Source organism: Choloepus didactylus, chromosome 9 (assembly GCF_015220235.1).
Source record: "Choloepus didactylus isolate mChoDid1 chromosome 9, mChoDid1.pri, whole genome shotgun sequence".
NCBI lineage: Eukaryota > Metazoa > Chordata > Mammalia > Pilosa > Megalonychidae > Choloepus > Choloepus didactylus.
This window is the reverse complement of record NC_051315.1, coordinates 86,651,354-86,676,140: the sequence shown is the minus strand read 5'-3', so window position 1 is coordinate 86,676,140 and position 24,787 is coordinate 86,651,354. Positions and strand designations below refer to the sequence as shown.

General features: G+C 36.2%; 1 protein-coding gene and 1 non-coding gene across 2 annotated transcripts in view; one reads left to right on the top strand and one right to left on the bottom strand.

The window, feature by feature from the left end:
* SLC39A10 (solute carrier family 39 member 10) overlaps window positions 1-12,505 on the bottom strand; it is a 184,673-nt gene extending 172,168 nt beyond the window's left edge. The window contains exon 1 of the mRNA XM_037850660.1: window positions 12,446-12,505. The gene's annotated coding sequence lies outside the window, so the exon portion shown is untranslated. The remainder of the gene's footprint in view (window positions 1-12,445) is intronic.
* Window positions 12,506-17,217: 4,712 nt separating this feature from the next.
* On the top strand, window positions 17,218-17,324 carry LOC119545078. The gene has a single exon (XR_005219054.1). It is a non-coding gene; the product is annotated as a U6 spliceosomal RNA (small nuclear RNA).
* The last annotated feature ends 7,463 nt before the right edge of the window (window positions 17,325-24,787 follow it).

Below are 24,787 nucleotides of genomic sequence, written 5' to 3'. Positions count from 1 at the left end.
AAGCAAACACAGTGCTACCAAGGTTGCTGCCCAGAGGATGCTTTCCAGAAGCTAAAGGGCCAAGGTGTCCAATGATTTGGCTAAATTACCCAAGTTAAATGTTCTCTGCTAAGGAAATATTTTCCATTCAACTGAGGTGTGATTAGTTTGTGTGAGTTGTTTCTCAATGAATTTGTTGTTCACAGGTCCTAAGATTTGCATAAATGTATTGGAGTTTACTTAAACTATACATAAGAGTGGATTCATGGCTTCCTTATATTCACTTGTATGCCACAAGCCTGCATGTGAAATGAATTTTTGCAGTTATAACCAGTGGATCCTGGAATTGTCTATAACCTTGGGTATACACAGGTATTTATCCCACATGAACATCACCTGATATGTACATCAGCAGAAGCAAGATTGAGAACCACTCCATAAATTCAATTGTTCTGTTTTTAAAAGGTTTCCTAGGACCCAAGAAGTCCCATGCTCCCCAGAGCTAAATTGGAACCACTAATAGACTTATCTAGCACTAATAGACTTTTTTTCTCTCATTTTTTTTATTGTAGAATATAACACATATACATAGAAGTGATAACTTTCTAAGTGCAATTTAACAAGTAGAGAGCAAATTTCAAAGAACATTATAGATTACAATTCCGCAGTTTCAATTATTTCCTTATTATGAAATATATACAAAAAGGTAATATTTTTCAAAGCATGATTTAACAAGTAGATACATAGGAAATATATATCCAAAGTTTATCACTAATGGACTTTTAATTCAAAAGAATAACTTTCCTCTATTTAAAGCAGGGGAGTTGGTCATTTGCCCAGAAAGCTATTGCTATTGCTTTTTTAGCAATCAAAGATGAATGAATTCACAGGAAACACAGATAAAATGGACAAATTCCTTGAAAGACACACTTCAAAAATGAAATTAAAAAAACTCAGAAGAGTCCCATATATTGAAATTGTAATTAAAATCCTTCAGGTCCAGACTGCTTTCCTGGTGAATTCTACTCAATATTTAAGGAAGAATTAATACCAATCCTATACAAACTCCTCCAGAAAGAATACTTTCCAACTCATTTCTCATACAATAAATCAGGAAATACATCAAGAACTGGAAGGTTGGCTTAATATTTGAAAATCCTTCCTTTTGTCATTTTCCCACATTCATAGATGGAAGTTTGACAAGTAAGGTTAGAATTTGAACTTGCATACACAGATCACCAATTTCTCTGAAAGAAAAAGGCTGATTAAGAGGGAGTGTCTCCACAGTTTCCATATGCTTGGAATCAGAGCATTTTAGTTTCCGATATGAAAAAGAAAACCCAACAGCAAATACTGTTGAAAAGTTTTTTATTTTCTTTGGAAGAAATTGCTGAGAAATGTCACATTATTTGTTCCTTTCTCTTTGTGTATCTTATCTTCCTGTCAGTCTTCCCACTGAGAAATGTGGTCTCTGCAACTCCAGGCTTCTATTTCAGGACAAAGGATCAATCCCAGCACTCATTAGTGTGATGTTAATGTAATTTGATCAATGTTTTATAATCAGATATGCCAGGCTACAACTTGGTAATAGAGGGAATCATGACTCACATCAGAGGTGGGTTAACTTTTTCTGTAAAGGACCAGATAGTAAATATTTTAGGCTTTGCAAGCCCAAGGTCTCTGTGGCACCTAATCACCTCTGCTATAGGTAGCACAAACAGTACTTAAAAGAGAGTGTGGCTTAGTTCCGAGGAAACTTTTTTTATGGACATTGAAATTTGAATTTCATATAATTTCCATGTGTCATGAAATAATATTTATTATTTATTTTTTTCAACCATTTAAAAGTATGAAATTGTTTCTTAACTCTGGGTCTTAGAAATACAGGTGCAGGGCTGGATTTGGTCCTATAGGCTATAGTTTGCTTCACTGGACTTAGAAAAGCCATACTGTACCTTGTGATTGCTGTAAAAAGACAAGTCAAAATGCCCCAAACCAAATGTCAATAATTAAATAGTAATTCGGGGTCACTTGACTATTGCACTATTTAGGAATCAACAAAAGACTCACTGAATTGTGGCTTGTGAAACTTTTCCTTAAGATTTCACTAATACTGAGAATCCTGGGAGAGTCTGTGTGGTGTGATGTTGTCCTGCCACAAACATCAAATGTCCTTTAAGTTTTGTGTTTTGTCTTAACTATTGAGGATTTGACATTTTTTTCCCATAATCTGTTGCCCCCAAATTTTCTAGTAAAGCAAAAGCTCCAGTTAGGTGTCCCTGTTGCTCCAAGGATATGGTATTCTGATTTAAGAAGCCAAAGAGGCAGGCTAAAATACTACCATGCTCAAATAAAAAACTAGATTTAAATTTTGTTGTAGAATCCCATATAGTTAGTTTCTATAAGGAACAGTTATGAAAGTAAACTGCTACAATGAAACTTGTTTTGCTTAGAATTTTCTGTAGAAAGGGAAAAGGTTATATGAAGCTAAAATACATAGTAACAATGAATTACAAATAAAAAGAATATAGAAAAACAAAAGGATGGAATCAAATGAAATGGAGACTTCTCAAAGTAACACCAAGACAAAAGAGAAGTTGATAGCTGAGAGCAATTTCCCTTATATGTTCAATTCTTATAAGAATATACTTATTTAAATTATTAAATTGTTCCAAATGTTTTGATTTTCAAATTCTTTCTTTTATCCCTACTATCTAGTATGAGTCTTTCCCTGGAGGCTTAGCAAAGATTTACCATTTGGTTGTTTTTCTCCCAAGATACTTAATCTATCTCAAGTCCAAATGAAAATCCTAAATCAGTTTCGATCCACTCCAGAAGATTTCTTCACTCACTATTTTCTTGCAAGCACTTGATATCCTCTTTTAAGAATGTAACCCAAAATTGAACCCTGAAGCTCACAACAGTCTTATACCTTGGTGAGTTACCATGGCAATGCTCAGATTAGCTTTGGGAAAACAGTGACAAGGGTTTCATTTTATTTCCATCACTTTTGTTACACGGCCCCATCCTGCCCTTTGGACCCCACCATGAGGAATATCAGTGCTAAACTTTTCTGCTTCAATTTTCTTCTTTGAAAAGTTGAGACTGGAAAAAGAAACTACTCTCTCTTTCCTTTAAATGACTGCAATCAAGGAAAGAAAAGTCACAAAAATCTTGAAGTCAGCATTTACTTTGGAGAGTAGTTTTGATTTGACTTTTCAGTACTATGTGTGTGTGTTTTAGCATGATGGGTATGATTACAAATCTAGCCATGTTTTAAAATATTGGGCATCCCACTCTAACAGCATTACATGCCCATCTGTGCCTTTGAACAAGAAGGAACCAGCAACTCATTTTGGAAGGTTGCTCTGTTTTAACTTAAGAGTTTGGAATCTAACTATAACAGTTCAGTCCTTTTCTATGTACCTTTGGTGGGTGAAGGAAGTAAGATAAAGCATAGCATGGGTAGGATAAAGACTGACCTGGCTGTCCTGGCCAGAGTAGCTCACAGCTTTGCAGACTCTGAACATTGGTTCCTTCTGATTTAATCTTTCTTTTCTGTTCAACCCAAAGATAATTTCCTCACCATCCCAGACACCATCCCACTTGGGCATCTAAAGTCAAGGAGGAAGAACAGACAGAAACTGCTGATATGGTGAGTCCACAAGCCTCCCTCCACTCCAAATTTTTACTTCTTCTTGAGCACAACCGTTGACACCAGGCTTTCTCTTAGCTTTCCTTGACATCTGAGAGGACCTGATCTTTCTTCTCCTACACAATTCCACAGTACACACTCTGTGTGTAAACACTCTTGGACTCATTTGATTTTACTTGTACACAAACCAGATTTCCTGTCAAAAGCAAAACTATGCATTTCCACAGCCTGGATACCATGTTCCATCTCTTCAGTTAGCACAAATGAAAATGTCTGATAATGGCAGTATTTGGCTAAGGATGATGGTGAGCCACAAATAGTTCATCTCTGGGTCAGGGTTTAGCATAATTTATTATTGTATTAGGGTTCTCTGGAGAAATAGAATCAACAGGATACATACAGACATACACACACATATTATCATAGGAATTGGCTCACATGACCATGGGGATTGGCAAGTCCAGATTCCATAGGGCAGGCTGCAAGTTGGGAACTCTGATGAAGGTTTCTATGAATTCCCCAAGAGAAGAGGGAGGGCTAAATTTGAGAAACAAATTCTTCTTTCTGATTGCTGAAATCTTCAGTTCTCCCTTTAAGGGCTTCAGCTGATTGGCTGAGACTTCTCTCAATGCTGAAGGCAATCTCCTTCATTGATTGCAGATGTAAGAAGCCACAGGTGCAATCAACTGACTTTTTGTTAATAGAACACAAACAAAAACTCCTCAAGATTCACATTATCTGGAACAAAATCTTATTAAAATTCCATACAATTGCAATTGAGAGCCTGAAAAGTTTTTAACATACAAGGTACAGTAAGGAAAACCAAGCCAACAAACATTATTTCTGATGTGTAAAATGTCACAGATACTAGTTTTATTTAGTGTGCTAACTTTATTGCTTTGTTTCAATGGATGGAAAAATATTCACAAAGGCTACTGTAAGGTCACACCTGACCTCCATTTCCTGGTCACTATTTCTTCCTAAGTTCCTAACCTTGTAAATCACATATCTTGTAAGAGAGTGGTTCTTCAGAGATCTAAACTTGGGATGGGCCTCCTACAGAGGGGAGCTGAGAGTATTTCAAGTTGGAAGAGGGTTTGCACCAATGGAGTAAATTCACACCTCCACCCTTCTAATAGCCCGGAGTCTGAATTTCTATCCCTGGGAGTGGACACCTCTCAGCACATTTCACATTTGGCATTGACCTGATAAGCCTACTGACCAGTCTGGGCCTGTAAGTAATTTTCTTTCTTCTTTAAATTTGTACCATTGGCACAGCTAAGTTCAAGGTGCGACATATTAAAAAATTTTAAGAGCACAAAGTATTTTCAGCAGAGAATACGTAAAATAAACCAGGATTTAAAAAAATTGCTACTCATCTTATAAGTTCAGTATTTGTTCCCCAGGAATCATAAACATTATTTAATGACCTTATCTACACATTTATATTTGTGTTATATTTAGTTCTTCAACTTTTAAGACCAGCATTATGAAAACTGCACATGCTTCAAAATATTTTTATGTGCATAATTTATATTATATGGAAATGTTTCTGCATTTACTTTCCATTGTCCTTCCCAATTTCCCTTTAGTTTCATGTAATATACTATCTCACGGTTTCACAAAAGTGTTTTGCAATATGAATCATTCCTTCCATATGATTAGCTTAGGGTAGGAAAATTTTTGTGTGTTCAGTTTCTCCCTTAATTTTTTAGAGTATTTTCCCTCTCATGATTCAAGTATTTTGTCAGTTGAAAGAGATAAGGTCATGCTAGCAGCATATCTTTTTCATTACAATTTTATGTTTTTCACTGATTTAACTATTTTCTAGTTTGATTTTCTTATCAGCCTAAAAATCTTTGCTGATCAAATTGCTTATATTTTTATCAAATTACACACCAGCCTCAGACTATCAAGTTGTTAACTGAAGTAGTGTGTCTACTATGCAAATTACTGTGATGTTATCTAAACTAGTCAGGCTTCAAACTTTAAACCAGCATACATATGTACCACAACCTGTGGCTAGAAAATTATATATTTCACATAGGAGGAATTAAATTTGTTGTTGTTACCATTTTCTTTTAATCTGAATCGAAAGTTTCTTGGGGCAGTTAAAACACATACACACAGCTCTTCTGAACTTTTGTACATCGCCTTAGATAATGTCATATATCCAGCTTTCTGCATCATCCTAGAATCTGGATTCACAGAATTGAAAGAAATCTTGAGAGGATCAAAACAAACCTAAAGTCTTTGTCTTATTTGACTGCTCCCAAATATTGTGTGGACCACCCTATTAACTCATAAGACCTGGGAGGAACATTTAACAATGCTTAGTCTTGGACAGCTGTCAAAGAACCAGTCACCTCAATTTTGTTTCTTGTTCCTTATTGTATTGTGAATCCCTTTGCATGCACCAACATCAATAATTTGATTTTCTTTGTGCAGAACATATATATTCTTCATTATACTTGGTAGTTCCTAGATTTATTACTCTGATAAGAACATGAGAAAAGGGTTTGGAAGAAGAGGGAAGGGTACAAGATCAAAGGCTACAAAATTTCTCCTTGGATAGTCAAGTTTCTATCGTGTAGAGATTCACAATCTTTAGGTCTTCAACAAAATGTATCATAATACCCTGGAAACACTCTGTCATCCTTGGATCCTGGTTTAGTGCCAGTCCCAACAACAAGTTCACATGTTTAAATGGTACAGAACTACACAGCCGTGTCGAGGCACTAATTATCCTTTCCTCGGCCTCAGTAACAATTATGCCTTAAGCCTAGGATTGGTTGAACATCAGAAGACTCACCCTGCCAACAACTTTCCAAGAAGCTCTAAATCCAGTGAAAAAGGATGCAGTTCTCTGCTGTCTCTTAAATAAACTTCCCCTATCCTGGTGGGAGGGGTGGATGGAAGTGGGGGGAGTGAGCTGAGTGGTCAAAAGGGTTTGAGCCTCAGTGTAAAGTCTTCCTATACTCCCACCCATTGGGCCTTTTGGAAGGTGTTTGTAGGTCTCAATTAACATCACAGTGGTTGCCCCATCTGATCTAAATCACTGTGTATTTCTAGCTTTTGTAACTTCTATAGCCTATTAATTTTCTTTGTTTTCCTTAGTACAGCTCATAAATTCCTAAACTTCCAAACCTCACTTTACAATTTTTTTCAAATTCCATTGGGCTACAATTTCACACCTGAGATATAACCTACCTCAAATTTTACACCTTTTATGTAATGATTCTCAGGATTTGGTTTGTAGATTTCACTGTAAAGGGAACAAGTGTCAGAGAAAACAGTGCTGGCTTTGTGCCTTCTCCCTCTTCTGAAGTAATTCCCAAATATTCAGGATCAACCTCCTTTTCCTTTCTTCAAATCTACGTGCCTCCTTAAGAAATGAGGTGTGAAGGTGTCAGGAACAGGAAAGCGGATTTTTAACATTTTAAACCTCTGTGTAGAAATTGAGTTCTCAAGGAGAACACAGAAGCAGGGTTTAGGTTCAGGTATGACTAGAACTCTCTCGGGAGGAAGTGTAAAACCCTTGGAGAATAAGCATCACCATCATCAACAAAAACATTTAGATTACTGTAGCATGCTTACTCTGTCCCAGACATTGCACTACGTGCATCACATGCATTACCTCATCTGCTCCTCTGAATAACCGTATGAAGTAAGTGCTACCATTATCTCCACTTAATAAATGAGAAAACTGAGGTTTTCATGGGGGTAAATTGGTCTGACTTACTAGGGATACCAATGAATGGTGCTACTGTACCTAAGGTCAGAATGTCTACCTCCCACATTCCTGCTCTTAAGCACTCACCTTCTAAAACTGGACCTGCTGAGCAATTGATTTTTATAGATAAAAGGCAATTTTGGATGTTGAGTATCTCTTTGGACTTGATGGATCATCATAGCCACATTATATATTTATGTGTAAAGATTTTTAAAAACTTATCTATTGTCTGATTTCTTGACCTGACTGAGCTTGATAATGATTCAAGAGTATCAATTTATTAATTGTTAACTTGTGGAAAATATATAAAAACACAAATTAAGAATTGTAGGAAGGCATGTACGAATGATAATTTTTAGAGCAAAGTTATTTTACAAAGTTTATTGTTTAACGGGAGAGGAAAAAACATTGATTTTTGAAAGTTACCCAGTGTTATATCAATTTTATAAATTTATAAACATATTAGTCAAGAAAGCCTAATCTGTTTAGTTATTGTGCCAGAAAATCTTCTGCATCTAAAACTTTTTTCCCCAGAATGCATTCTGCTAAAAATGGAGCTTTCAAATTATCTTGGTTATCTCAGATCTCCCACTATTATCTTTCATTAATCTGTTCATCAAGTTTTACATGTTTGCAAATGGGATTAGGCAGTCTTAATAACCCTGCTATTAGCTACACCAGTAGCATCCTTTGTTGGTGTTTGCTTATTTTCTGCTTTAGCAAATATTTTATTGCTTTACTATCATCTGGTATGTGTAGCAATCTAGAATTTGTATCTGAAACATACGTATTTCTTATTTTCAAAAAAAGTGTACATAAATCTTTAATGATAATAAGTGAGAGAACTTATTTTTTACTGGTTTTATCCCAATTACTGGAATATTTAAGAGAGAGTAGTCATTTCCATCTTCTTAAAACATTTATTTTTATATCTATGCATACATGCTTTAAGTTTATACATACATATTTGACATTATATGCATTCATATTTAAAGAAGATTTTTATTGAGTTTGGGGAAGAATGCGAACAAAATGTTTTTCTATGGCATAGAAATACATAACATTCCCAATAATTGAAGGATAAATTCCAAGATAACACTTGTTCCTTTTGTTAAGAAAAGATATTCTCATTTCTAATAAACTGTAATTCTCAGAATTTCTCCGCTTTAAGTAGTGCCCTCTTTCAGTATGTCATAGCATTTAAAAATTGACTATGAAAGGGAAGATTTTTGAGAATATTACCTTCTAAAATGTTTGTTATTTATTTTGATGTCATCCTCATATCTTTAGCATTCCATTAATCTCATTTTAAAAAATATTCTGATATTCTGACTTGTTTTATATTAAATTGTATTAGATTTGCTTTAAAATATACATTTTTCTGATTTGGGGAAGCAATGTGTAAACGTGTGTTCTGATTATTTAATCAGTTTGCAAGTAGTTTATACTTTGAAGTGATGGTCTCTTACTACTACTTTTGCCTTTTCTTCTTCTACTGTAATTTTTCCTTCCTTCCTTCTTTCTTTCCTTCCTTCCTCCTGTCTTTCTTTTTCCGTCTTTTTTGAAAGAAGGTGGCCTGAAAGGAGGCAGTCACTGAGTCCTGAATCTGTTAAGGGCTGTTAGTAATTCTTAGCCAAACACAGGGGTAATTTAGAGGTACTATGTAGCTTCATTTACATTTGAGACAAGCAGTATTGCACTTCTGTTGACTTCAATACCAGGCTCATGACTACAAAACTATATATTGTTGATTTTTTCCAACCTTGTTGGAAGACCATAGATCAATGGATATTTTTGAATAGCGATAAAGTTCATTTTGAACTCTAAACACAGGGTGAGATGGAGTATAAATGCCTTTCACTATGCAAAAAGGAGGAGTCCATAATCTTACTTTCTTGCTAGCTCAGTATGGTTGGAGGTCAAAACAGGAAGTACCATTGTTAGCAGGCAGAAACATAAAAGTCACGTTCTTAAAAGCTACTTGAACCTTCTTCCCTATGAGGACCTTTTGAATGCAGGAACTCTGGGTGGGACCATATGGCTTCCTGCATTCTCTTCAAGCAAAGTTGTAGTTTGTTTTTGTTTTAAAATGCAGTTAAAGGAAAAATATTTTGCCATTTCAGAAGAGAACAACATTCAGTTCCTTCTAGATTTTTATGAGCGTCTGTGATCATTTCTCACACACGGCTAAAAAATGACCTGTACTGATGAAATGACATTTTATTTTTAGAGAAAAACCTCAGCTTATTTGCCTAAAATAAAAAAAATAAAAAAAATAAAAAAAAAAAATTACAAAACTCTCTGCTTCCTTCCAAGGAGGTTTTGTCCATGGCCAAATGTGGATGCACTTTCATACATTTTCATGATAAAGGCCATCTTTTCTACCGCACTATATTGATGGTACAAAGTGCTGTGGTCTCTGAAATTGGGGGAGGAGAACTGAATTGAAATTGGGGGAGGAGAATTGAATTTAGTGGTGTTTGTGTACAAACACCACTAAATCATTCTTATAACACTTGTTGGCTTGAAATAGCATTTTAAACAAAGAGAAAAATGTCATAAATATAAAAGCCTAAGGGAAGGCCAAGAAAGAAATACCGTGGTAAGTATCTTGGCCTTAAATATTCATTTTCAATCTTCCAGGTTTTCTCCTGGCCTATAACTGATGGCAAACAAATATTCTAGAAAAAAACTAATCATTCCAAAAAGGATAGGCATAAATGTTTTACAAGTAGAATGAATTCAAGCTATTTTTTCTCTTTTCTTAATGAAATGAGTCTATTTCAAAGGAGGATATTCTGCAAGGGAATATTTTCAGCCCAAATGCTTAATTAGAAACTTATCTTTAATGATAAACTGTCATTGTACTACAAATACAGCTTATACAGTAGAAGACTGGAAGACAAAATCCCTAGATGAAGGGACAAGGGATTAGGACAAACACCTCTATATGCATGCAAAAGCAGTCATAGATTTAACAAAGGACACTTTTTTGTGTATCTTTCTTTGTGGGTTTAACATCATTTTGATTCAGAGTTCCTTGTAGAATATGTTATGGCTCACCTTAAAGAAAAATAATTATTTTGCAGAGCTGTTGAACTAATCTAAGACTAGACGGTATTGTACCAAATCTCCTAATGTGGTAATGAGTTAGAACCGTCTTTGGTTAAATTTATTCTATCGTCAAAGACTTAGGACCAGAATGAAACTCGCAGGACCTCTCTTTATCCCACATGTATTATTGTAACAGAATTTGTTTGAAATTCCATTTCTCATTTGCAGAAACCAAGAGAAGCTGCAAAAATAACAAAGTAGAAGAGATAAAGGTGATTTTCAGAGTCACAAGGTTTTAGAGTCCAAAATTATCACAAGATCATTTATTTTAGCCTCCCACCTTTTTCTCTCAAAGACCATGGTACATTTGTCCACTTTTTGTTTTACAAGGTGAGTTCGAAATTCAGTGGGTTTTATTTATGCAGCTGGAATTTTGAAACAGAAAGGAAAATTAAAAGGGAGGAAGCACTTGATTGCAGGATCCAAATTCTATTAAGGAAAACTGTGAGATTCTCATAGGAAGAAATGAAAAGCTTCAAAAAATTTTATATTTTAAAAGTTTTTCTACAGTTTACAAAGCACTTTTATATAGAATTATTTCCTTTGAACTTACAATGAGGAAGGTTCAGGTTCACAGCATGAGTTAATGGCCTAGCTGTGCTATAGACCACTTATCTTGTCTTCTAGTCTAAGATTCTTTGCATTACATATTTTTTCTCTCTCTCTTTCTCTCTCTACCATGATTGATTCTGAAATTTACTTTAAGAATACTTAACAACATAAAGGAATAACAGCTCTTTGAAGGCAAATTTAGTGTCCTATTTATCTTTGCATCTCTAGTAGATGTTCGATTAATGTTTGTGGATGAATGAATGAAAAGAAAATAAAAAAGTAAATTGAAACAGAGAAATACTTTTTCAGATATTAAATAATTAAATGAAAATAGAAGATCAATATTATAGTTTTAAGACAGCTATTCCAAATATCAATTATTTTCATAGATGCTATCTATTCATTTATCTGTCTCTCTACCAGTCCTCTATCTATCATGTCATCTATCTTATTAGCTTCACTCCAAATAATACATTTTATCATCCATTATTATTAGACATTCTCAGGTTACTGTCATAATTAGAATTTAGGAAGTCACATCCTGTTTTATTGACAGCATAGTTGTTAGAATTCATTCGCCAGTTCTACAAAGTTTATTGGAAAACAAAAAAAAGAAATGGTCATAATCATTTGTCATGTCTGGGAGAACACAAGACTGTGACTGTTAACTCATATTATACTTACACCAGTTTTCCTTAATTATTGTTGTTAATTTCCTTTATAAATTTCAAAGGTTTATGAAAGCCTCAACTGATCATTTTTATATTATTTCAACAACAACACTTTCTGTGACTTAGATTTCAACTGCCCATGCTTAGATAAAGCAACTTTTCATGTTTTTTTTCTGCTTGCATTTCTACGTAGCTACCCTAGATATGTTGAACGTTATTTTATTTCTGAAAATTCTCTAAAAGCAAACATTTGTGTATGTGACTTGGAAGAAAATTCATTAGAAGAACTAATTTATTTTTCCTTTAACGCTAATAATTACTGGATTCAGGTAAAAGCAAAATCCACCAAGAAAAAAGAATCTCAAAGAATATACAAATTTTACAAAGCCAAACTCTTATAAATAAAAGATCAGATATCCAGAATGAGATTTAGAATTTCTAGATCCATACCAGAAAAGAAAATACCAAAAAATGGCCAAACTGTAACTTTGTAATTTGGTTATTGCTGTCAGGAAAAACTACACCTAATGCCATCTAGTGACAAGTGACCAGCACATGATTAATCACAGAGAGGTGACTGGGAAAGGAGGGGAAATTCCAGGATTTTTTTTGTCAGGGAAGAAATCCCTCTGAGAGAATTAAAATTGTTAGTGTATTCTTCAGATACACTTAGCATATGAAAATTTATCACTGATCCTCAGCTTGGCGGTTTTTATTTTGAAATACTGTATTGTCACCTACCTCCAAATCTGCACCTCTATCTCCTTCTGCTGCTGCCCTTCACCATCCAAACCGAAGCTGAGCTCAGAACTGATGAGTGTCCTCCAAGCTGCAGCCCCCCATTTTAGTAACAGGTAGTGGGGGTGGAGCACTTTAGAAACTAGTCTCCACTAATAAAAATAAATAAATAAATAAAAAGTACTTCAAAAATGGGAAACAAGATAATTCATGAAACAATCTGTGCCAAATTTAAAAAAAACAAACAACAATAATAAATAAACTGTTGGAAGATCAAAGAGAAAAGGAAAATAGGGACCAGAAGAACTCATCTTTGTTTTTCTCAGCCAGTGACTGTGCAGACCTGATAACTGTGTCTCATTCCTTGTACCAAACCTTTATTGGAAATGCCAGAGACCTCTCTCTGAATGGCTGTAGCATTAATGCCCTAAGGGAAACAGTTTTCTCCAACATTTTTCATCTTTTGTAAACAGACGGCATGGATTTTTTTTTTTTTTTTTTTTTTTTTTTAAGAGCAGGGCCAACAATCTGTCAACTGTGGAATTCTCATAGTCCAATAGATTCTTTTTGGTTAATTTTTCACTAGATTAACCAGCTTTGCTGCCATCGATACATTTAAGGAAATGAAACACTGTTGTGTTCAGTTACATCTGTTTAAAGCTCCAGAGGAATATTTCAGTTCCCTTCGAAAAATATCATGTTAAAAACTTTAGTGAAGTGAAAAGAAAAGCTTATCAAAATCTCCAGCTTCAAGTGTGTTTAGTTATTTTCTTTTTATTGTTGCCTACATGCTGTGATTGGAGCACAATGTGTGGAAATTGCATAACTATTATTTCCACAAATCAAAGAGACTGAGAAATGGGAAGGTCATGTGGAGCTGCTGCATGAAATGCTGATTAAAAAAATTCCACTCTTCCTTTTGTCTAAAGTCTCCCCTCCTTTCTTTCAACTATTAATTGCTTCTTTAGCCTTAACCAGCTATGGGTTTTTGTTTGTTTAATTGTTTAGCTTTTTAACTAACATTAGAATTAGCCATAGGCTAATTTTCCTTAGTTCAACTTTATTTATATTATTTTTAATATCTTGGGCTAGTCTAGGAAAAGTGTTCTCAAATTCAAGTATTAAAACCATAAAGAAAACATTCAGTTCAATTTCCACACCTCAATTTCTACACCATGGTGGGGGCCATCAGCTTAATCCATTCCCATGTTTATGGAGGCTAGGGAGAATCCCTTCCCTACTTCTTTCAAGCTTAAAATAGTATCCATCAAAAAGTTTAACAGAATTATCTTATGAGCTGGCAATCTCAATTCTAGGTTTATACCCAAAAGAACTGGAAGCAGAGACTCAAACAGGTATTTGTACAACAATGTTCATAAGAGCATTATTCACAATAGCTAAAAGGTGAAAGTAACTCGAGAGTCCATCAATGGAAGAATGGATATACAAAATATAGTATATACATACAGTGGAATATTATTCAGCCACAAAAAGGAATGAAGTTTTGATACCTTCTACAAAATGGATAAATCTTGAAGACATGACGTTGAATGAAATAAGCCAAACACAAAATGACAGGTACTGTACGATGTCGCTTATATGAAATAACTAGAATATGCAAATTATAGGGCCAGAAAGTAGATGGCAGATTACCAGGGGTGGCAGGAGGAGGAAAAGAGGGGTCAGTGCTCAATGAGGGCAGAGTTTCTGTTTGGGGTGATGGAAAAGTTTTGGTAAGGATGGCTTGATGGTAGCACAACATTGTAAAGGTAATTAAATCTACTGAATTGTATGCTTGGAATTAGTTAAAATGGGAAGTTTTGTGTTGTATATATGTTGCCACAATAATAAAAAAAAAATAGCATCCTTTCAGATGCTGATTTGGGTCATTATAAAAGGGTGATCAAAACCTCTTAACAGTCTGGGTTTCTGTGTTCCTCTTTTGTCCCAGCTGAAGTTTGGTTGTCTGACAATAATACCCACACAACACTTCTTTCCTTGAACAGCCATGGGTGTGTGGAGAACTAAAAAATTTCCATTTTCCTAGTGAGCAGATCTGGAGTTAGACTGGAAATCTCTAACTCCCTTTTGGAAATCAGGAGGTGAAGATGGGCTAATTTACTTAAGAGTGAAATTAAGTTTTGTTGGAGAAATTCTACTGGGGTATTCTAATAGCCCCTTTCATGTTTAAACTCATTTTGAGGAAGTAAAAGTCTGCAAAAATCCATAAATTTAGCTGTTCTTTGACACTTTTCAGTACCTGGGATACAATGAGCATAAATATCATTTTAGGTATCTATATTTATGATCAAGGTTGTTTTCTTCAATAATGTTTCTCCTCAAAGACTGGTTTTGGTGTTCTGTAAAGCAAATTTCAGAGATTATAAGGCTAAAAGAGTGATTAAAGCAAACATCTATAATCAGTCATGCAGTCTAATTTTGAATTGTGGTGGCAGCTTTTCTTTTATCTTTTAACTTGGTGCCATTTCCTTTGCCTCATCTTCACTCCTGGGATTTCTCTAGTTAGAGAAGTATATAATTGCCTTTCTGCCCACATCCACTTCTGAAAGTGTCTGTCCCCGCCCACAACCCCAGCTGAACAGATGGGCCTCGTCATCGTGTTTATTTCAGGTGATCCTTCCCTCTGCCTACAGCTGATTGGGTCAATGTTGTGGGATGCCTGATTTTGAGAGCCAATTCATAGATTAGGCCACACCAATTAGATTATATCTCTTGAGAATTTGAACTAAGGCACAGAAGTCATAGATGAGTGACAGGGATTGGAGTTGTAGGATCACAGATATTTGGTGTGGGAGGTGTCCCATGACAGGTAGAAATCAAATTTATGAGAGAAGCCAAAGAAGCAGCCTTTCATATGGAGCCAGCCTGAGAGCCACATGGAACAGACATACAGAGAGAAGCAGTAATGAGAGCTCTAGTTGACGTCTGAGAAATCCCACCTCACCACCTAAGTTTCTTCTTCTATTTTCTCCACGTTCTAAATAAACATTGACTCTTCCAGCATGGTTTAGGTGGGATTGCTCAACTCCAGGGAGAAGACCTTATGGTCCGAAATCACAGCAGAACCCATCACCCTGTCCATGATAGGTTCAGGGTAGGCATGCGAATCAATTAGACACAATGAGATTAAGGGATTTGGAGAAAGAAAATTCCTTTCTAATCCATGGGCATTGCCTCAGACGTACTCCCTACTTTTATTAGATATAACTAAGGAAGCATGTAGCTCCAGTTGCTTCTGGCCACCAACTTCAGACCATTGGGGGAGTTGGCCTTAGAGGAAGATAACATCATGGAAAATAGAGTGTAGCAATGGAAGGAAACTAGGTCTTTGTTAACGTTATGGAGCCATTTGCTTTCTTAAAGGCTGTCCTTTTTTTTTTTTTTTTTTTTTTTTTTTGTCTCTCAGTCATGTACGCCAATAAATTCCTTTAATTGTTTAGGTTGGTAGGTTGGGTTTTCTTTTACTTATAACTGAAACCTTAAATCTGAGTGAGACTAATGATTTTCTAGGTCTCAGAAGACCAAACATTTCCTTGAATACCAACAGTCCCTAAGTAGGGGAGTCTTTGGCACCATCATATTTATTGTGTTTTGCCCAGTTCTGTGTCACCTGTAGAGTGCCCAGCACACTTTAGTTGCATCATCAATATTTATTAAATAATAAATTCTCTCCTCTCTTACTCTCTCAATAATGTTATCTGCATGAAATCTTTGAAAGCAGTGGATTTCAGGGAGGCATCTGACTTTTATGTTGTGTGAAGTGATCTTGGAGAAGATTAAAAGACTGGGCATTTTAAAGAGAACAAATAGTAGAGTGAAAGCCATTCAGGAGAAGGCCAATCAGCTTCATCAAGGCTGGGAATAGGAAAGTGATAGCGCTGTGCAGACAGATGACACAAACTTCTTCATTATATATAGTTTATTGAATCCTTTCTTCCTAGCTTGGTAAGACTTCTGAAGTAACCTAACTTTGTCTTCTGCATTTGAAATGCAAGTAGATAGAAAAAAGGTTATGCTTTCCTAGAATCAAAATCAAGGGGTATATCCGGCACTCTAGGTACTGTATTAGTTCCTAGAGCTGCTGTACAAACTACCACAAACTGAGTGTCTTAAAACAACAGGAAATGATTCCCTTGCAGTTCTGGAGGTTAGAAGTCTGGAATCAAGGTGCTGGGCAGGGCCGTACACCCTCTGAAGGCTCCAGGGAGGAATCCTTCTTTGCTCTCCTTACCTTTGGGTGGCTCCCAGCAATCCTTGGCATTCCCTGGCTTACAGGTGTATCACTCCAATCTCTGCCTCCATCTTCACAGGGCCTTCCTCCATGTGTCTCTGTGTGTTCACTTCCCTTCTTTTAAGAACACCAGTCATTGAATTTAGGGCCCACCGTAATTCAGTATGATCTTACCTCAATCTTTCATTCCATTTATATTGATCCTATTTCCAAATAAGATCACATTCTGAGAGTCCAGGTGGACCTGAATGTTCGGGGGGACACTTTTCAACTCACTGCAGGTACATTGCCTCACTTAATCCTGACGGTCCTGCCTGGTGGCTATCATTAGTTCCATCATACTGATGGGGAAATCGAAGAAGAGAGATTAACTTGCCCAAGTTAATAAGCAACAGAGCTGAGATTACAGTGAGAAGGTTCACTGTTATTTTATAATAATTATCAAATTGTGATTAACTTGTGGCCTCTCTAGTCTTGCTACATCTGAAGCTTTTGTGGGAAGGAGGACAAGAAGTTGGTAACTGTGCTCGCTTTGGCAGCACACATTCTAAAACTAGAATGATACAGAGGAGATTAGTATGGCCCCTGTGCAAGGATGACCTGCAAGTTCATGAAGTGTTCCATATTTTTCAGAATCTAGAATATAGTTTACCAGGGGATGGCATGGGGGTAGGAAATGCGAGTTAAGGCTTAAAATACACAGGGTTTCTATTTGGGACCATGGAAAAGTTTTGGTAATGGATGATGGTGATGGTAGCACAACATTGTGAATGTAATTAATAGCACTCAATTATATATTTGAATGTGGTTAAAAGGGGAAATTTTAAGTTGTATATATGGTACCAGAATAAAAAAAAAAAAAAAAAAAGAAGTTAGTAACAGTATTTGTCTCTGGGGATGCTAACTGGCTGACAGTGGAGCAAGAATGGCAGAGATTTACTTTTCACTGCCCAGTCTTTTGTGCAATTTGAAGTTTGAAATATATGCTTGAATTACTTCATAAAAAAATAAAATAAATTGAGAAATTTTACCCCAAAATATCCTGTGATGGAAATTTTCATCAGATAAAATGATAGCCCTGGATTAAATGATTCTGAGATCCCTTCTAGCTCTAAAATTATTCTGTGTGGTTTCATAAATAGGGCTCTCAGTTTTAGTGAAAGCGAAGACTTCTCTCTTGAATGTTCTCTCAAACCTCTGAAACTGCCTGAGAGGATGTTAAAAAGGTCACCTATATTTTAGGCAGTATCAATGACTTTAAAAAAAATCAGATAAATTAAATGAAATTTTGGAAGTTAACCTTCAGATTCAGATTAGGCCAAATGTCTCTATGGTCCACTAAAACCCAAACGGACCTGCCAGCATTTTCACTTGAAAGGATAACTTTGTTGAAATTAATGCCAAACTACTTAAAGAGTGGAGGGAGAAGCAGTTGAAAGTGCAGCAATGAATCACTCAGGATATGTCCTGTGGGTGAGGATAAGCTGAAGGGAAGCATGCTTTGCACATTTTATTTTCTCAGGAACACAGCAGGCGTCTTGTAAAATCACTAGGATAGGCCCCACAACCCAAACAAAGGAGGATAAAGCAAATTCATGCACATAGGCACTGGCAATTTGCCTTCATTCTCTAATGGCAAACGCTACGGGAGACACGCACCCCTTGGATTCCGACCTTGTCGCATCTTACTGAAGACAGTTTAGCATGTGCTTGGGTGTGTTTAAAGGAACAGCTTCATATTTATGAAATCTCTCAAATGTCAGAGGTCCCAATTGTGTATTATCATAAGAAGTTTTTCAATCAAACATGGTGCAATTTTTTAGTACACTTACTTGTGTATGCATGTTTTTTGAGTGGCAAGAAACCTTTTAATGCGATGGAATTTACGTGAATATGTGCCGTGCAGCTAAGCCCTACTGTTGTCAGTGTTGAGGATGTCACATCCTATTTTGCTGCTATAGAAAGAAAATCAGTTCTGCTAACTAAAGCCCACAGTATTTTGCATATTATTTTTCTGAATTCCTTCATTCTATTTTAATATTAGAAATGCTAAAAAAAATTCTGCCCCAGCACCCTGTTTGGAAAAGTAAACGTGCTGTCTTTGATCTCTGCCACTGATTCACAAGTCATTCTTGGCTGAAGTTGTAAAGCAAGAGAGGAGATTTTACTTATGGAATTTTGCATTATTTTTTCTATTCATCACACCACATTTCCTCTTCTGAAGCCACAGAATTCTGCTGCAAATTACAACCAACAGAGGCAATGACAGCCGTTGCTGAGACTCAGAATTACAGGAAGAGAGTTGAGTTAGCTTCAGAGTGAAAGGAATTTCTACCTTTTTGTGTGAGACATTATCTCCAGAACCTTAACTTTTATGAGAGAGAAATAGGAATGCACCAATGGAAAATCCATGGTATATCTGTAGTTAGCAATCCGACTAGCTTGAAGGAAATCCCACGGGCCTAAAGGAAATTCCGCGGGGTCATGCCTCCCTGCGCCTCTTCTCCCATAAGGGGTTTCTGTTCTATAGTCTCTCCATGTCAGGTCAGGAGTTCTGTGCATCCAGCACTAGATTTCATTTGGTGCTGAGTGAAACATGCCACTTGGTGTTACTTGTTGACATGGTTTTGCCAATGTTGGTATTGGAACTTGCATGGAGATGTAAACTGGCCAATTAGCAGATGTCCCCCCAAACCCTAATTCTTGTTTGTCATGTCTAGCATAGCTTTCAGGTCTTCCCCCCTCCCTTCCAATTTGATCATGGTATAAATTTCATAAAGCTTCAGAGATTTAATTGTCTCCTCTAGAGTAACACCATAACTATCCCTTGCTATGCTACTCTCAACTTTAATCTACAATGGGTTTCTTCCCTGCCTATGGCCTGACTTCTCTCCCCTTTGTAATGTTCTAATGGAAGGAGGTAAAACCCTTTGAGAAAAGTAAGTCACAACCTTCCATGTCTCTCCTCTGGCAACTTCTGCCCCATTTTGCTTGTTAGAATTTCATAAAAGCCTTGAAACTTTCCTTAACAAGGAGAACTCAGAGAGCTTCTGTCATGAACTTTGCTGAACTCGAATCAGGAAACCAGAGTAAATAAAACTGATTTATTCATGAAGACCCCTAAGGCAAATTCTTAAAACTCTGTGGCTTAAGCTCTATATTATTTAGAAATACAGTTGAAAATGCCTTTCTTAAAGGGATGTTTAGATGATTAATGAGATGTGTATAATATGTTCTGAGTTGCTGGAGCAAAAGTTCCATATAAGGGAGCTATTATTATTTATTATTACCATCCAGATGCTGGGACTATATTTTTCCCAAGGACAAAATGAAATATAGGACAGATGCAAAAATTCCAGATTATCAGCAAGCTCTAGGGAAAGTAGCATATGGTGGGTATCCTTTGATAAATATGTGAAATACATATTTATATGATACACTGACTAGTGAAATTAGAGAGATGTCTTTGAGAGCTATTACCAGAGTTCAGTGAGTCCCCTGGTACACTGATAAGTGGAGGAGAATCCTACAGGGGGTAAATGGGTACTTGCTAGTACTTGGGATGGGCCCTTTCCTTATCATAGCTGGAAGCAAGGATTAAGAAAAGAACCAGTGCTGTTGAGGCTCTTTTATGCAGTGTTAGTAGGAGTAAAATTTGGCACAACCTTTTAAGAGGGCAATTTGGCAATATCTATCAAAATTGCAAATTCATATCCCCTTTAGCCCAGCAATTCTACAGCTAGGAATTTACCCTGTGGATACATTTGCATTGCAGCATTGTTTATAATAGCAAGAATTTGGAAACCACCTAAATGTTCATTAATAAGAAACACACATGTAATAAAAAAAGAATGAGGAAGACTTGTATCTGCAGATATGAAAAGATCCTGAAGATATATTTTTTAACAAGATGTAAAGCAATATGTGTGGCATGACTACACCTGAGTAAAAAAGAAAAAGTGTGCAAGCTGGCATGTACATAAAATATTTTTATATATAAAACACAAAACAACTATTAACTGTGGTTAACTTGGGAGAAAGAAACTTGGAGTGTTATGAGAAGTAGACACCATTTTCTTTTATTTCATGGTTTAAAAAATGATTCAGATATATTACCTTAATTTTGAAAATGAATTTTCTTTCTTTTTTTTTTTTTTTTAAAGAAGGAATCTTTCCTTCCTTCAACTGCAGCTTAGTAGAAGGCAAATTGAAAAACTATTGCTACTTTGCAGCTCACACTGTGGTCATTATTTTCTTGACAGGAGCACAAAGTATGCCCAAAAAGGGAGAAGATTTGCTGTTGATTTGCTGTGGACACCAATGAGGCTTTAGAAATCTCAAACTCATCTCAGAGTGATTAAATTAGCATCACCTGGTGTGCATCTAAAACACCTGTGAGGCCAAAACCTCTCTCAATCTCTCAGCCAGAGTGAGGGTCTTGGGATAAAATGGTATTATGTTCCAATCTCATCACCTGTGATTTTGTTTAAAAATCTATTTGCCTCAAATTCATCTAAAACACACCTGTGACTATGTAATTGATGGTCACAGATCTTCATTTCTAATTGTTATAAACTTATTAAAGACTGTAAATGTTGGCTTGCTCCTAAAACATCTGTTCTTTTTTGTAATTAACAAGTTTACCTGGAACATGTACAGTTAAAAGGATACTCTTCCAACAAAAATGTGAAAACCCACAATTTTCATATTTTCATAATTTCCTGTGACACCCATTCTTATATGAAAGTCACTGTGTAACATATCTTTATTAAAAAAAATACTTGGTATACAATCATTGACAAAATATACAATTATGGAATCTTTTACTTCCATTTGTTACAATAAATGTATACTACAAAAATGGTTTCATGTTTTTCATTTTAAAGGAATTTAAAACTAGTTACTAAAAAGAACCACAGTACAGTCATGTTGGACATAAACTATGCAAATATGTAATTATGAATCATAGTGAGAAAATAAGTTATTTACAAGGAGTACGTTGGTCTTTATCGTTAACTTAATCTTCATTTTGGGTTCTCACACAGCTTCCCAGAATGAGGGAGATGAAATAATCCTCAAACTATTCTTCACTTGAAATATGCTTAAAATGAAACAATATCCTCTAATAAGGGCTGACTCTAGGACTATTTCATATGTCATTTAAAACTTTCCAGGGAAGTTTTGGGGTGGGGTATAAAAGCACTGTGATATAATTGGAGGCTCAAAATATGACTGACACTGTTCATCTCCACTTTGATCCACCTGGGCTGGCCTTGAGACCACCTTTACCATATAAGGCTCTGTGACTTGCTACCATGGGTCAGAATTGCCTTCACTTTTTATTGCTTTAAAACCTTTTTTTATAGGTATTATGAGCTTGATTTTCCCATGTTCCTGCCAGGGGAGGACAAAGTAGTATAATTTTATGAGGCTGAAAAGCAGTAGTTCTTAACATATTCTCAATATCACCTGAGAGCTTGTTAAAACTACTAATACTTGGGCCTCACCCAGACCTACTGAGTCAGAAACTCAGGGGTGGGGCCCAGCAATCTGATTTTCAACAATCCCTCAAGTTTGAGAACCATTTCTGTATAAGAATACTTTCAGTGTGGAATCAGGTATCACAAAATATCTTGCCCTGCTTTTGTGATATCTCTGACCCCATAATTAAAGAATATCCACTTCCGCTTATCTATGCACACCAGAGTGGTTGTTAAGAAAAGTCAGATACTCCGAATGTAGACACATACACATGGAATAAGTGCTAAAGTGCAAATTCTTGTGCCTCTCTGGAGGAAGAGCCTGAAAAACTACATTTTAAACACCTGTCCCAACCAATTTTGATGTACACCTCTTCTCTTGAGATAGATTCCTATTTAGTTCTTATTCTTTCTTATATTTTTCCTTTTGCGGGTTGTAATTTTCTTATTGCCCTGCTAACTCTCTGCCATAAAAACTTCTTCTATCTTTGGGAAAGAGCAGGTGATATTGAGTGACAGTGGTGGGACTAGGGAATATGATAAAAATAATATAAATTTTGTTATCTTGTATTGTCTTCTTTAAATGCCTCCCCCAAGCTTATTTGCATCAACAATTGGAAGTTGACTAAATTGGAAGAAAATGCTAAATCTCGTGTCACATCTTCAGACCAAGGAAAATTATTCTTTATCTATTATGAATGTTTAGAAGTATAGTAAAACAGCAGAAGGTCAGGAAGGAGGGTTATTCTCTGGCTTTCTGTCAGGTCTCCCTGCTTCCGTTGTTTCACTGCACTGTCCGAGAGCTTTCCACTAACCCAAGTGCCAATCCAGTGGATTCTCCAACCATCTTTCTTTTGACCTCTCTGAAGATTCAACTTTTGAACACAGCCTTCTTCCCTTCTTGAGATTCTTACGCTCCTTGCCATTTTTGACACCGTTTTTGTGGCCCCCTTTCCAGCATCTCTTGTGATCTCCTTCTCTTTAGCCCCTGCTTATGGCTACTTACATGCTGCTTTTCTTTAGATTTCTTTTCTTGGCTGTGTCTTTCACCAATTTCTCTCGCCCTCTCCTACCTCTCTCTCTCTCTCTCTCTCTCTCTCTCTCTCTCTCTCTCTCCCCTCTCTTTCTCTGTCTCTCTCCTCCTGCTTTTCTCTCTTTAAATATTTTTGAATACTTACTATGGGTCAGGCACACTTCTAAGCATTTTACATAGAATAAATCAGTTAATTTTTGTATTTCACATTCGAGGGAACAGAAACAGAGAAGATAGGTTAATTTGTCCAATGTTGCATAGTAGTTAATGATGGAGCTAAGATTTGACAGCTCCTGAGCCTGTCCTCTTAACCACTCCATCATACATCTTTTCCTGTTCTACAAGCCCATTGGAGTGAGCTTATCTACATCTTCAGTTTCAACTTTTACCTCTAAGCTCATTTATTTGGTGTTTTAAATCCAACTTACGCCTGCCATCTGAGTTTCAGTTTTGTGGTCTCTGTTGCTCATGAGACTTCACCAATATTTCCTCTTAGAGGCATTAAACTGTTACATCCCTCCAACTGAATTCATCATTATTATTTTTTTTCCCTTAGTTAATGGAGTCACTAGTCTCCCTGTGACCAATGCAAGTACCTGGGGGCCATCCTGTTTCTCCTTTTCCTGATCCTCCATATCTAATTGGTGATCAAGTCCAGTTTATTCTACCTTCTCACTATTTTTATTTCACCTCTGTTTCCCTCCTCTTCTTGGCTGCTGTTATCGTGACTGAGCCTTAGATTATAGCAATATTATTCTCATTCTCTTGAGCAAAGGGTTAGTTTTTACCTTATGATATTATGAGTCTCTTAACTGATAATGTTTCCTTTGAATTATACTGTGAAGCATGGAGCCATATGTGAAACTATTTATTTAAAAAATCCACCATCTCACACCAATAAGAATGGCTGCCATAAACAAACAGGAAACTACAAATGCTGGGGAGGATGTGGAGAAATTGGGACTCTTATTCATTGTTGGTGGGACTGTATAATGGTTCAGCCACTCTGGAAGTCAGTCTGGCAGTTCCTTAGAAAACTAGATAGAGCGTAACCCTTCAATCCAGTGATTGCACTTCTCAGTATATACCCAGAAGATCTGAAAGCAGTGACACGAACAGATACCTGCATGCCAATGTTCATAGCAGCATTATTCACAATTGTCAAGAGATGGAAACAACCCAAATGTCCTTCAACAGATGAGTGGATAAATAAAATGTGGTATATACACACGATGGAATACTACACGGCAGTAAGAAGGAACGATGTTGTGAAACATATGACAACATGGGTGAACCTTGAAGATGTAATGCTGAGCGAAATAAGCCAGGCACAAAAAGAGAAATATTATATGTTACCACTAATGTGAATATTGAAAAATGTAAAATAAACGGTTTATAATGTAGAATGTAGAGGAACCTAGTGATAGAGAGCAATTAATGAAGGGGGAATGACAACCCAATAAGAACAGATAAGCTATCGTGGGTAAATTTAACGTTCTGGGAATGCCCAGGAATGACTATGGTTTGTTAATTTCTGGTGGGTATGGTAGGAACAAGTTCACAGAAATGTTTCTATATCA